The 12,879-nt window shown below is 41.8% G+C and overlaps 1 long non-coding RNA gene across 1 annotated transcript; it reads left to right on the forward strand.

Moving 5' to 3' along the window:
• The first annotated feature begins 429 nt into the window (after positions 1 to 429).
• On the forward strand, positions 430 to 2,152 carry LOC125531985 (uncharacterized). Its single transcript, XR_007293662.2, has 3 exons — positions 430 to 1,439; positions 1,782 to 1,871; positions 1,955 to 2,152. It is a non-coding gene; the product is annotated as an uncharacterized LOC125531985 (long non-coding RNA).
• The last annotated feature ends 10,727 nt before the right edge of the window (positions 2,153 to 12,879 follow it).

A 12,879-nucleotide genomic window follows, 5' to 3' on the forward strand; every position in this document is an offset into this window, starting at 1 on the left:
AAAGTATTGCTGGGCTAGCCATTTTTAGCTTGAAAAAATTAATATCTGGGCCGGATATCTAGCCTCGGCTAGACAGGCCACAGCCCGCCCAGTTAATACCTGCAGCGATGTTTTCGTTGTTGTTCAAAGGAGAAAAAAATAATATCTGGGCTAAACATCGAAAAACTCTGCAGTGCTCACACCTCAAAAACACAAATATTGCTCGAGCTGCTTGGTCCCAGCTGTCGGCCGCTTCTTGTGCAATTCTCTCGTTTATTGACTATACTACATAGGTTGACAATGGTGTGGGACCGTGATGTCAGGAAACCAGGAGGAAGCAAAATAAATTATAGTTATATATATAGGGTGGGTCTATTCTAATAACACCCTCTAGAGTCTTATTCTAATAACACTTCTAGCTCATTCTGATAACACCACCACTCGCCCCCACACCCCCAATTCCTTTCCACTAACACCACTTGCCTCCTCTCCGGCGCACCCAACCTCCCATCTACCACGATTCCCCTCCCCACGATCCACCTTCTGCCACACTAGCGCCGCCCTCCCCTTATCCACCTTATTCCCCCGCCGGCCCTGCCTTCCCCCGATCCACCTCCTTCCCCCACCGGCGTCGCCCTCCCCCATCCACCTTCTTCCCTCGCTGGCGCCACCCTCCTCTGATCCACCTTCTTCCCCTGTCGGCGCCGCCCTCCCCTGATCCACCTTCTTCCCTCGTCGGCGCGCCCTCCCCCGACCCACCTTCTTCCCCCACCGGCGTTGCCCCACCCGAATCCGGCTTCTTCCCCCGTCGGCGCCGCAGTTGGCCGCACCTCCTGGTGCCCCTCGTGCCGGTCTCGCGCCGCCCCTGCCCGGCGTCACCCATCCCCCACGCCCGGATCCGCCATTCATTCTTAATCTGGATCAAGTCGAGGACGAGCCCTCTCCTCGTGGCGGTCTCCGACGAGACACTCATCTGCGCCATCCGTGGGGAATTGGGAGCCACCCCACCACGTGCAGCTCAGTCGCGGCCCCTCATGCAGCTTGGTCAGGGCCCCTGTCTTCGTGCAGGTTCGCCGGCCTCCCTCGTCGTTAGCCATGGTGCAGCAACCACCGGTCCCGAGCGTCCTCTCAGATTGCAGCTGGGTCTGGTGACCTCGGCCACAGATCCATGGATACAGCTCAAATTGCATCTCGGTGTGCTACGGTTTGTAGTCCTCTTGCGTGGGTTCACCGTTCGCCGTGCAGATCCCCGTGCTTATGCCCCTCCTCTCCTATAGTCGTGCAGTCCGCGACCACTGCCGTGCATCTCAAACAAGCTAGCAATTAGGTTTCGTGCCCATGTGCTTGCTATTCGATGAACACAAGTGCACTGCAGCTCCTGGATATGGTGGACTTCGGAAGGTGCGGTGCGGCTGACGGACTGTTGAACTTTTCCTAGGTTGTCCGTGCAGTACGGCTAGGTATCAAAAAGCTGTTTTTGTTGGTTTTTTAAGTTTTCAGAGATTGCTGTTCATTATAGAAAAAACATCTATGGTTCGCTCTGAAAAAATAATGGGGGACCCCTTCTTTGTAGGAGCTGTTCAATTCAATCGCGTTTGGTTATTAGAATATCTATGCAGTTCATTGTAACAAGCATCTAGTTCCCTTTGTAAAGAGCAATTTGTAAGGCAACCATTTACTTCGCTAAATTTTTTGTCTGATGCAGTTCGGAACACCGAAAAATTTGTATAAAAGTGCACTTCATTAGTCTCCTCAAGGAGTGAGTGAGAAAAAAGACAAAATGAAACATTCATTTTTTGCAGGGGTTTGTGCATGCAGTACGGCAGCCCCAATGGTGTAGTTCGGCGGGGTAGCGTGTGCAGTGCTCACCCGATGCGATTCAGTTTTTTCTGGTGTGTTTAGTTTCACAATGTGGTGCAGCTCATTCTTTTTGTCTTGCAGCTCACTCTTTTTTTCTTCTGGAAATCATTTGCAGTGCGCTCAGTAAGAAAGAGAAGAGAACATCAATGTGCATTTTAAGTCCATTTTGTTGTTTATGAGAAACGCAGAGAGAAAGAGTAGTAAGAATGGATGGTCATTTTGTATAGTCTTTGCCTAGTGCAGTTCGGTTGGGTATTGTGTCATTGATTCTGCTATGTACTGGATGGTTGTGTCGCTGTGTAAAAACAATGAGTGGATATGTATGTTTTGAAGCTCACTTTGTTCTCTCACGCAGCTCGCTTCTCATTACATGCAGTGTGTTTAGTCCTCAGATATGGTTCACCTTTGAGAGTGATGTCGTTCACTTGCGCCTAGCATGAAAAATGTGAAAATTTTAGGGAAACAACAAAAAAGTAATGAGGTTCACTTCGACATATGATGTGGTTCACTTGCCCTAGTCTCTGCGGTCCACTCTCGTTCATAAAAAAAGTTAAAACAAAGACAATAAAAACTCGGATGAGAAAAATTACGTCCGACAAAAAGAAATTATGCAGCTCGCTTGCCCATCCGATGCAGTGTGGTTTTCATTCTGAAGCAGTGCGGTCGGACGTGTGATGTTGTTCATCCCGTAATGTAAAAAAATTGTTATGAAAGCAAAAAAAAAGTAATGTGGTTCACTTCTTGATAGTGTTGTGGTTCATTTACACCCGATGTGAAGTGCACTCTACTTTCTCGTCCTTAAAAAAATTATGTTTGAATAAAATAAACCATACAGTTCTCTAACACGTCTAATGCAGTGCGGTTTTCAGTCGGATGAAGTACCCACGTCGATTTGGGTGTTGCGAAAAACAGAGTGTCCGCATTTCGGTAAATTTAAAACTGCTCCTAAACCGTAAGGAATTATAGAGTGTTCTACATGAAAAAGTTGTGTCTCGTCGATATCTTTCCAACGGCATATCATTTGAATCGTTTCGACAACCGTTTGTAAAAATTTCGTGAAAAACGACCACTGCATCTCGTCGTCTGCCGCACGATTTTCAAAATTAACTTAAAACTGTAAGGAATCTCAAAACCGTTTCTACATATGAAAGTTGCGCCTTGTCCATAGCTTTCCAATGACGTATTACACGCCTCGTTTCGACAAGCGGTTCAAAAACTAGAGCGAAAACAATAACGAAAATTGAAAAAATTAAAAAAAACAGAATTCCGCGATTTAGTAAATTTGAAACTGCTCTTAAACAGTAACGAATTAGAGAAAACAATAGTTATGAAAAAGATGCGCCTCGACGATATCTATCTAACGGTGTATCATTTGCCTCATTCCGACAAGCGGTTTAGAAAAAACATGAAAAAATGCTCGCTGCCACTCTTTGTGGGCCGCAGCATTTTTAAAACTGCTCTTAAACCGCGGGGAATCTCGAAAAGTGTTCAACATGGCGAAGTTGCGCCTAATCTGTAGCTTTCCAATGGTATATTACACGTCTCATTGCGATAAACGGTTAAAAAATTAGAGCGAAAACAGTACCGAAAAAACACTACGCGCAGTTTTTTCCAACGCGAAGTTCACTAATCTCTGTAATGCAGTGCTCTTGCTAAAGAAAAGTGCAGTGCCCTCGCGTTGAGCATGCAGTGCGGAAGTGCTATCAGAATAACTATTCTGATAATATTATCAGAATAGACGGGCTGTATATATATAGGGCTGGACTATTCTGTTACCCGTAACAGAATAATATTCTGTTACCCTCGCGCCCTATATAGAGGAGGTGATCCGTTTGTCCAAAGCCCACCGGACCTCTTGCATCTGGTCAACCCCCGACCTTCTCCATCCCGAGCGCACACCACCTCCACCTTCCCGCGCGCTGCCAGCCACCACCTCCGTCCCCCGCGCCGCCGGACGCCGCCTCCCTCCCCCGCCCCATCGAACGCCGCCTCCCTCCCCCATGCCGCCGGACGCCGCCTCTCTCACCAGCCCCGCCGGACGCCGGCGCCACCACGACCACCCTCCCCGATGCGCCATTGCCATGACCACCCTCCCCGACGCGCCATCGCCACACAGACCTCCCCCAGCGTGCCGCCGCCATGACCTCCCTTCCCAGCGCGCGCCGTTCGTCCCTCTTCCCCACCGCGTGCAGGCAGTTCAACGTGCGACCATGGGCCATTCAATGTCTCCGCCGTGGACACGCCCCTCTACCTCCTTCTGGTTGCCTGTCATCCTGGTGTGGCCAGGGCGTTGGGTTCGCCGCCAGTGCGACCAGCAGTCCAACCCGGCCGCCCCAAGCCGTTCACTCGTCGCAGCTCCCAGGTCCCTGCCCACCCCCCTTCTTTCTTCTTCACCGCATAAGCTTTTGCTAAGTGCATGCCATGTGTTTGCTAAAATGTCTCAGTGCACTCGCCTACTAGTTTTAATATGTTCATGTTCGTTTGTAGCTAATGTCAAATCTGGTTTCGCTTGAGGCAGGGACAAAGAAGTGAGCAAAAGGAGAAATTGATCAATTGTCATTATGCAGCAGTGGTTTTCCTATGCACATGTTGACACAACGTATCATTAAAATGGGTATGATCAAAATGCCTCTCATAGGATTTGCTATAAATGTGTACACCTTTGTAGGCTTTTCAGTTGCTAGCAAAAATAGATTTGTAGAAGTTCAACATAAAAAGTGAAATCAGTTAGTTGATGGAAAATAATTCACTTAGATATGTATACACTGCAGTAGCAGTTTGATTCAAAAAATTCTATAGTTTGTTAAACAAAAAATAAAAACACATACTGTGGTTTAGGGCCTAGACCACAAAAATTTCAGTAACTAAAACAGTTCAAAAAATAGGTACAATGGTAGTTCAGAGTTCAAATATAGTTGCCGTCAGATAATTGGAACTTTTCAGATGTTGAGAGGGAGAAATGCACTACTCAATTCAAAAAATAGCTGAATGAAAGAACTATAGCTTTCTATATGCTTGTTTTGTGTTCTTGCATCAAGTGACACCAAACCTGTTTGATGGAATATTCACAAGGAATGATCACACACAAGTGACACACTCAGTCAGAATCTAATTTTGGATCAGTGCAATTCTTATTTTCCATGTGTTCTGCATTTTAGGTGGCGGAGAACCAGTAAGTTCTACTACTGGTGTACGCCAAGTTCAAGGATTTTCCCATGCTCGAGCATACACTGGCTCTGACCTCCACCCGTTGCCGCATGCCTGGGATCCACAACCTCCAACCTCACATGTGGACCTCGGCTGGCTTCTCTGCCCCGAGTGTCGCCGCCGGTCTCCCTACAGCATGGCTTCGGTTCCCTCCTCCGGATGCGTCTGCGCCAACCATCTCTACGAGGCACTCGGCACCCTGCAACATGACCGCTCCAAGGCCATGACTTATGCTTCAGTGGCAAAAAGTGGAGCCTGCTGGAGGAGTCGCGGGGTCAAGGACCACCAGCTCAACAGTCCAACTAGTTCCTCTATGGCCGGTCGCTCAAGGAGCTGAGTGCAAGCCGCTCCTTGCTGCAAGCTGCTGCTGCACCTAGGACTGCCCGGCATAGCCGCATCCTTTTCTATTGCTACCGATGCATGCCCCTACGCAGCTACCAATTGCTGCTATTGTTACCTCTATTTTCTATCTGAAGTTCAGTTCTAGTGCGGTGACTAGCGAAGCTAGAGAGGTACAGAATGTTGATTTGACCATAACCCTTACTCACACCTTTAATGTTGCTAGTGGTGGTGTTTATGTTGTTACTTCGATCGAGAAGGAAGTAGGAAGGAGAAGGAGAAGGAGCAGACTAGCAACCTTGACGTGGAGGAGAACGAGAAGGCCAAGCATGCCGCTCATGGTGCCCCTCAACGAACAGCTCAAGATCGACAAAGGTAGCTGCCGCAATGCAATGAGTAATCAAATTGATTCATTTTGTTTGTTTCCTTCCATTCAATCTGGGGAACAATCAATTGTTCTTTAATCTTAACTTGTCTTGTTTGATCTCAACTTCGAATCCATCAGCCAATTAATTGTTCTTTCCTCATACCTCTGCTCTCGACCCTCGATCCTATTGCATTACAGGAAGTGAGCGAGTTTGAGAGAGATTTGAGAGATGAATGTGTATGTGGGGTTGCTGTTGCTATGTATTCTGGTTTTGCATTTATAGGAAGTGAGAAGAAATTCATGAAGATGAATGTGCATGCTGCTGCACTACTGTGTTTGTGTTTTTAGAAAGTTGATTGCTATCAAAATTTTGTTGCTTAAAATGATGCTATTTGCTAATCGATGCATATTTACATAAAAACTCTGAAAAAGTTTGGACAAAACCCCCTAGATCGTTTGAACGCCAAACCCTGTTAAGTTCCCCTTGAAAAAATCTTATCGTGTTCCTATTTTTTGCAGGTTGCAGCAAAAACAAGTTGCTAAAGTCAAAGTCCCCAAAAAGCCTATTGTTTGCATCTTTAGTACTCACTCAGGTGAGGTTTGAATTTCTTCAAAATCTGAAGTTCAAGTTCTTTGAAAATTTGGCAACGGTTCGATGAAAAGGTTTACCTCAGTACAAAAGTATGGGTACCCAACCAATTTCTGAACCATGTTTCTACTTTCTGCAGGTCCTTGTTGGGATGAGAGGGATGACTAGAAAGTTCAGAGAAATATATTTACTTGACCCAGAGGTGGTATAGTTTTATTGATCTCCTTTGTAATACTGTGTGGACTAGAAAATGGATTATTTAATATATTGCGATTTTCAGTCAAGTTTTTGTGCCCAAGCTGAGCTTATTTTGTCCATGTACAGTAATAATTAGTGTGTTAATTGTGCATTGCAGAGTTTTGATAGAAATGGTACTTCGTTTGGTTTGTGATATTTAAACTTACGCATCACCATATGTCTATGTTGATGCCTGTAATTTATCTACTTTGTGTTCCCAAGATTTCTTTTATAGGTCTCTATTACAGAGTGCTGAGAGGGATTGATGTTAAATGTCGAACTTATGTTTTCATGTGTAGTTGGTAAGATGTATACTGCACATCAGTGTAGTGAGAGAAATAAAAAATGCAGCTAATTATTTTAGATGTTAGATTGTCTAGTGATTTTGTTTCACACAAATTGCAAAAAAGGTCGCACTTTCTTTTGCACTTAGTTCATGCGATTAGTTGTTATAAGTTCGAAGAAGTTTATAATACCTCCAAAGGACTATGAGATTTTTTTTGCATCAAGTGACACTACATCTGTTTTGATAGGATGTCCACAAGGAATGATCTTCAATGACGACTAACTCATGTGAATTCCTCCACTAAACTACAGTTCGGTCAGTTAATATTTCAGTAACACGCTCATTTCCGTTTGCTCATTTTAGTCTAGTACAATTTATTATTTTAGTTCAGTCCAAAGAACTTATTTTAACCGTGTAATATACATTGTTTGCAAAGATGAATATAGTTGTTATAGCAAAAACAGTACAAACTTTTTAAAAGTTTCTTTTTGAACTTCTCCTAATTAATATACATGAACTTGATTTTCTTTTTACATGTACTTACAGCAGCTCGTTGGATTTTGTGCGTCTGCTTGTAACACAATCAGTTCATATCTCGGGAGACCATAAGTTCAAGTTCACTAGTATTTACAAATGTTGGTAGCAGTGCTAGCATTTAAAAATTTGTGACCTAAGAATTAAGCTTGCATCTTGTTACTTCTATGGAGGCACTAACCTTTTCATTTTTTTAGACCAACCACTGACCCGAGAATTAGCCATGGTGGTGATCGAGGGAGAACACTCGGCTGGAGGGGTTCCCAAATTAGTTGTGCATGGACGGCCACATCAAGCAGTAGTAAAGTTCATCATATGTAGACTAGTTATGAATTAAACATGCAACCTCCTCAATGTGCCTGATGATGCTTGACATACAAGTACATGCATTTGCCTGATATGCAAGTCTGTGTTGTTGGTATGGTCGTCGCGGAGTATTGCAGCGGCACATAGTGGCTCTTCGAGCTGCAAGACTTGCATCCGTTAGCTAGCACCAAATTCTGCTACTGCTCCGACCACTCATGCCAAGAACAGAGAGCACAATTCGCAAGGTTTAAAGCAATATGTCATAGTTGATTCAGTGTCTAGGTCTAGTGGAATCCCAAAGGTGCGTGCAAATCTATGAAATTGCTATGTATGGGATGAGTTTTGTTTGTTGTGAGTAATGGACTAATGGTTATCTGCTGCTCCTTTTTGTCAAGAATTTGTAACAAGTTTCAGTTCTGATTTCACTCGCTCACAGTACCATTGTTCTTCATAGCACACCACCTGTTTGTGCAAATACCTATGAGAGGATACCATACAATGGAGATGAAAAGGTGTGTTCAAAATAATGTCAAACAACCTGCTCCTTTCAAACATTTTGGATAAGTGCAAAAATGAACGTTTGCAAGTTCAAAACAACTAGTTCAATAAGGTATTCAGAGAGCTTTTTCAGATAAAAGTTTTCCTGCAATTATCATTTTTCATGTGTGATCATTTCTCCACTTAGAGCAATTTTCATGTGTGATCTGTACTTTAGGTGCTAATATAAGAATTCGTGTCCTCAGGGAGTTCATGTATTACTACCATAGGAGTTCAAAAACTACACAATGAAAAAGTACGCCCCGTAGTACATTTAAACAAAGATACTCTAGAAAGTTTATTGGAAAGAATACTTAACCTGAGAGGCATGTTTGTTTTAGTGTGCCTAAAGAATGGTCCGAGGACACAAATGCATCATTTCTTTATTGTTTCTCTTGCTTATTAAGATCTAAATGGATAACTTATCTTGAACTGGATGTTGCTGCAGTTTGGGGATTTTATATTATATGGCATTTGGGGATTTTGCAGCAGTTTATGAAAAGCTAGTAAGTTCAGACTCTGGAAGGAGAGATCATTGTTTGTTAAGGTCTGGTGTTTAGTTGGTGGTTATGTGGTACCTACACCGTCACTTTTCATCAAGACCTCAAGAAGAGATATCATCTCAAGGTGAAAAAAAATCCTTTTACTGCTCCCTTTCTTCTCTCACTCGTTCATCTTATTATATGCACACAAAATTCATGTCATCCTAAATTTGTTACACTGGTGCGGGAGCAAAAAATAGATGCACAAGTTCATCTTCAGTGACACACTCGGTTCAAATTCTAATTTTTAGTTAGTACAATTCTTATTATTTTAGTTCAGCGCCGATTTCTGACTTCCTCGGCCATCACCACCACCTCGTGTAAGTTCGCTGCCGAGAACAAGCATGACCACCTACAATCTCCGGTGGTCGCCTTGGCCGCCCTCGGCCACGAGCTCGTCCACCATGCTTACTCGCAGCCGTCCAAGTGGAGCACGGACATCAGTCCATGTAGAATTGAAGCCACCATCTTCACCAAGCAAAATGGTTGTGCTCGTTCAATTTTTTCAGTCCATCTTCTGTGTGCTATTCAGTACATCTAATTCCAAATCGTAAGTACAATTGCCTCATCTTCATATAACATAATTCAATTTATAATGTTGTTTACTGTCCTGATTTTTTGGTACCAGTAACCTTCCTATATACATATGCAGCATCAGTTCAGCCGCTGTTATGGTAATAAGTAGTTTAGTAACTAGAAAAACAACAAAAGTCGGTTCACTTTTTTTTCTCAGAAGCTTTTTTGGTTCACCTTGTATATGGTTTTTCAGTTGACCTTGTATATGCCTTTTCAGTTCATTGTACATGTTTCAAAAGGAGATCCCTTAGTTTTAGTAGATGTGGAGATTGGTAAAATCTAAAGTTCAACTTTTCTGATGGGGCACTTCATAAAGCATAGAAAAAAGAAAGCAGAGCAAAAGTGAAGAAAAAGAAAAGAAAACCAAAGTGGTTCTAAGAAGAAAATGCCTACTATCGAGTAATACATTCTCTCATTAGTCTATGGTTATTTGTTCATGAGAATGAAAAAACAATGGTACTATACAAATTACGTGAGCTGTTCATATAAAAAAATGCCTCAGTTTGTGTAACATCAGTTCTAACTTTTATAGCTTGATAAATGATTAGAAGTTAATCTGAATTCATTTTGATCCATTCTCTTGTGATTTTAGGCTGAACTCCAATACTTGCATCCGCCACCCTAACGTTGGCGTGTTCCCTCAGTCCTCTCTCGACAAATCCAACAGTACAGGTTCTTCGGTGCGCCAAGTATTTCCTGCGGCGATGCCTGCATCATGGCCCATTAAGGAGATCTTGTGTATTCCACATAGAAGAAATATTGTCAGTTCATGAATAGAAAATTTATGTACCAGACTTAATATTAGTTTGTTGCGTATTCTATCTTCAGTCCATGAAAAATCACAGAATAGTTGGTGTGTGTGCAGAAATATCGTCAATGCAAGTTTCAAAATTCTGTAACTTTAGATATATCACCTAAATAAGTAATGATTTGTAGCGAGTCCATGAAAAATCACAGAATAGTTGGTGTGTGTGCAGAAATATCGTCAGTGCAAGTTTCAAAATTCTGTAACTTTAGATATATCACCTAAATAAGTAATGATTTGTAGCGAGTTTCTTCAAAATTCAGTAAAGTTTAGATATATCACCCTAATATCATCAGTGCAAGTTTCAAAATTCTGTAAGTTTAGATATATCGTAAAGAAAAATCGATGAGTCACCATCTGCTTTATATTCATGTTCTCTGCATCACAAGTAGCAAATGGGATTGACTGGGAGTGATCCCTGAACCATTTCATTAAAGTCCATGGTTTCCAACAATGCTAATGCTACCAGAAAGGAGCTGGAGGTGATGAAGCCTCCTAGCTTCTCCAATTAGCATGTTTGGCCAGTCCTGAAGCTCCGCCTCAATCTCTTCGATGATGATTGGGCGCCCATCAAGGACGAGAGCTACCTCATCCTTGTTGACACCATAGATTGCAAAAGCAATGAACCAATACCTACCACTACCCGTCATGTAAAAAATGCTACTTTCATTTTTGTTAGCCTTCCTTAATTACCACTTGATGCTCACCTTTCCAATTGCAGTTTCCAAAAAAATTTAGAGCTTCAGTCCAAATATGTTGCTTCTGTGATTATCCATATGTAGAAAATCACACTAAAAGATTGTTTTGTTCTCTGAACCTAAACACATTTTTTCTTTGAGCTTAAATGCATTTATTCTCTGAACATAAACAGGATGGCTCTCTGAACTTAAGTGTGTGTGTTCTGTGTGTATTCTGTGAGTGTTAGAGAACAATATGATGTATTTTGTTCTTGTACAATGAAAAAATGATGTATGCATTGCTTCTTGGCCCAGCTGAGAGAACCCTCATGTTAAAAAGTATAAAGCAGTTTTGAAGCAATTCCTAGTGTCTTTCGAAGCATTCATGGTTAAAAAGCAACGACAACCTCCTCCGTTCGAGTTGAGCATTGGTCATCGTCCAAGTTGAGGACTAGGTGCCGTCCAAGTTCAAAAAGGGTCGTATGCAAGTACAGAAGTTTGTTTTAGTGAGAAAAATGCGGGGTTTTGACAATATTCTGTATGATTCATATGTTCAACCTTAGAACTTGGTGATATTCAGTATATTTTTCTATGACGAAGGCACACATGAATTCCTGTGCAAATGGTTACCCCCCTAGTGCTTCCAAGATTCATATTTTGTTTCTTGAAATGTGTTGTGTGCCTGTTTGATGAGGTAAAGCAAAGTAAATGGTGAAAATGTCATTAAAAATACTTGGAAGTACAAATGTGAAAAATAAATAATTTCTGATTCTTGTCAGGTAGGAAGTTTGGAGAAGAAAACATAAGTTTTTAAAAGAAGGGAATGGTAAAAATGTAAGTCCGTTCAACTAAATAAACCATGAAGGTACGATGTGTGATGACACCGTCAGTAAGGATAAGGATGAGAAAGAAAACTAAAAACTAAAACTAAAAGAACATCGAGTGATTATTTTTTGAGAAGTACAAACTCTCTAGTACCATAAGTACCATAAATAAAAAATAAAAAATTGCATCAGTTCTGACTCAAGGGACATTAAATTTGTAAAAAAATTATACCAGTAAAAGTTCGAAGGAAAAAAGAAACTTAATAAATGGAAAAAATAACAAGTTCACAACTACAAAAGTTGTACGTTCAAACATGACGTCTCAGATAAGTTTGGGAAAAAACTCAAATAAAAGAAAAGCCCACGGAAATTCAAATGGTAAAAGTTCAAGTCACAAAACGCGAGAAGTTTAAAAACATCGTTGCAAAAAAAGAGTTCAACAAAGAAACACACAAAACATTTTATTTTTGAAAAAATATCATTCAATTCAAGATATAAACCATGCAAGTCCGAGGACTATGATACCGTAAACCATTGAAAAGTTACGAGGAAAACCATACCAAAAAAGAGTAAAGTCTAGTCTGCGAAAACACGATCATTACAAAACCATACAGACATCAGTTCAAGTAGATTTTTTGGAACCATTCAAAATTACTCTGTGAAAAATACCTCCTGAGTACACACATACACATAGATCAGTACGAGTACTCTGTTTTTTCTGACGTGAAAACAATACGAAGGGTCTCACCGTATTTCAAATTATTCTTCACTAGTTGCGAATTTGAGAAAACGTTCAACATGACTAAGTTTCACATTTTCAATAGCTTTGCGTAGACATTGAACTGAAATCTTTGGCCTCTTTGAAAGTTTCGCATTTGACAATTCTTTGTGAAATTTCGTGGATAAGCAAATAAGCACTCTGGACCTTTCAAACAGTAAATGGATTTGGATTCGTGGACAACAATAATTGATGGATGCAAATAAGCAATCTAGCCCTTTCTCTCAAAAAATAGAAATCGGAAACTTGCTATATACACAATTAAGGAACAAACTGCCTCCTCTGTTTCTTCCCAAATTGGGAAGAACGCAATACAACTATTACTATGTATAGTATAACTGTGCTCTACTTAGCGAAACGATTAACTCCACACAGCGTCTGCGTCTCCGCCATGCCGCTGTGCTCCCTATCCTCTCGCCATGCTCCAGCGTCCGGC

This window comes from Triticum urartu, chromosome 1A, assembly GCF_056163025.1.
Source record: "Triticum urartu cultivar PI428250 chromosome 1A, HENAU_Tu73, whole genome shotgun sequence".
Taxonomy (NCBI): domain Eukaryota; kingdom Viridiplantae; phylum Streptophyta; class Magnoliopsida; order Poales; family Poaceae; genus Triticum; species Triticum urartu.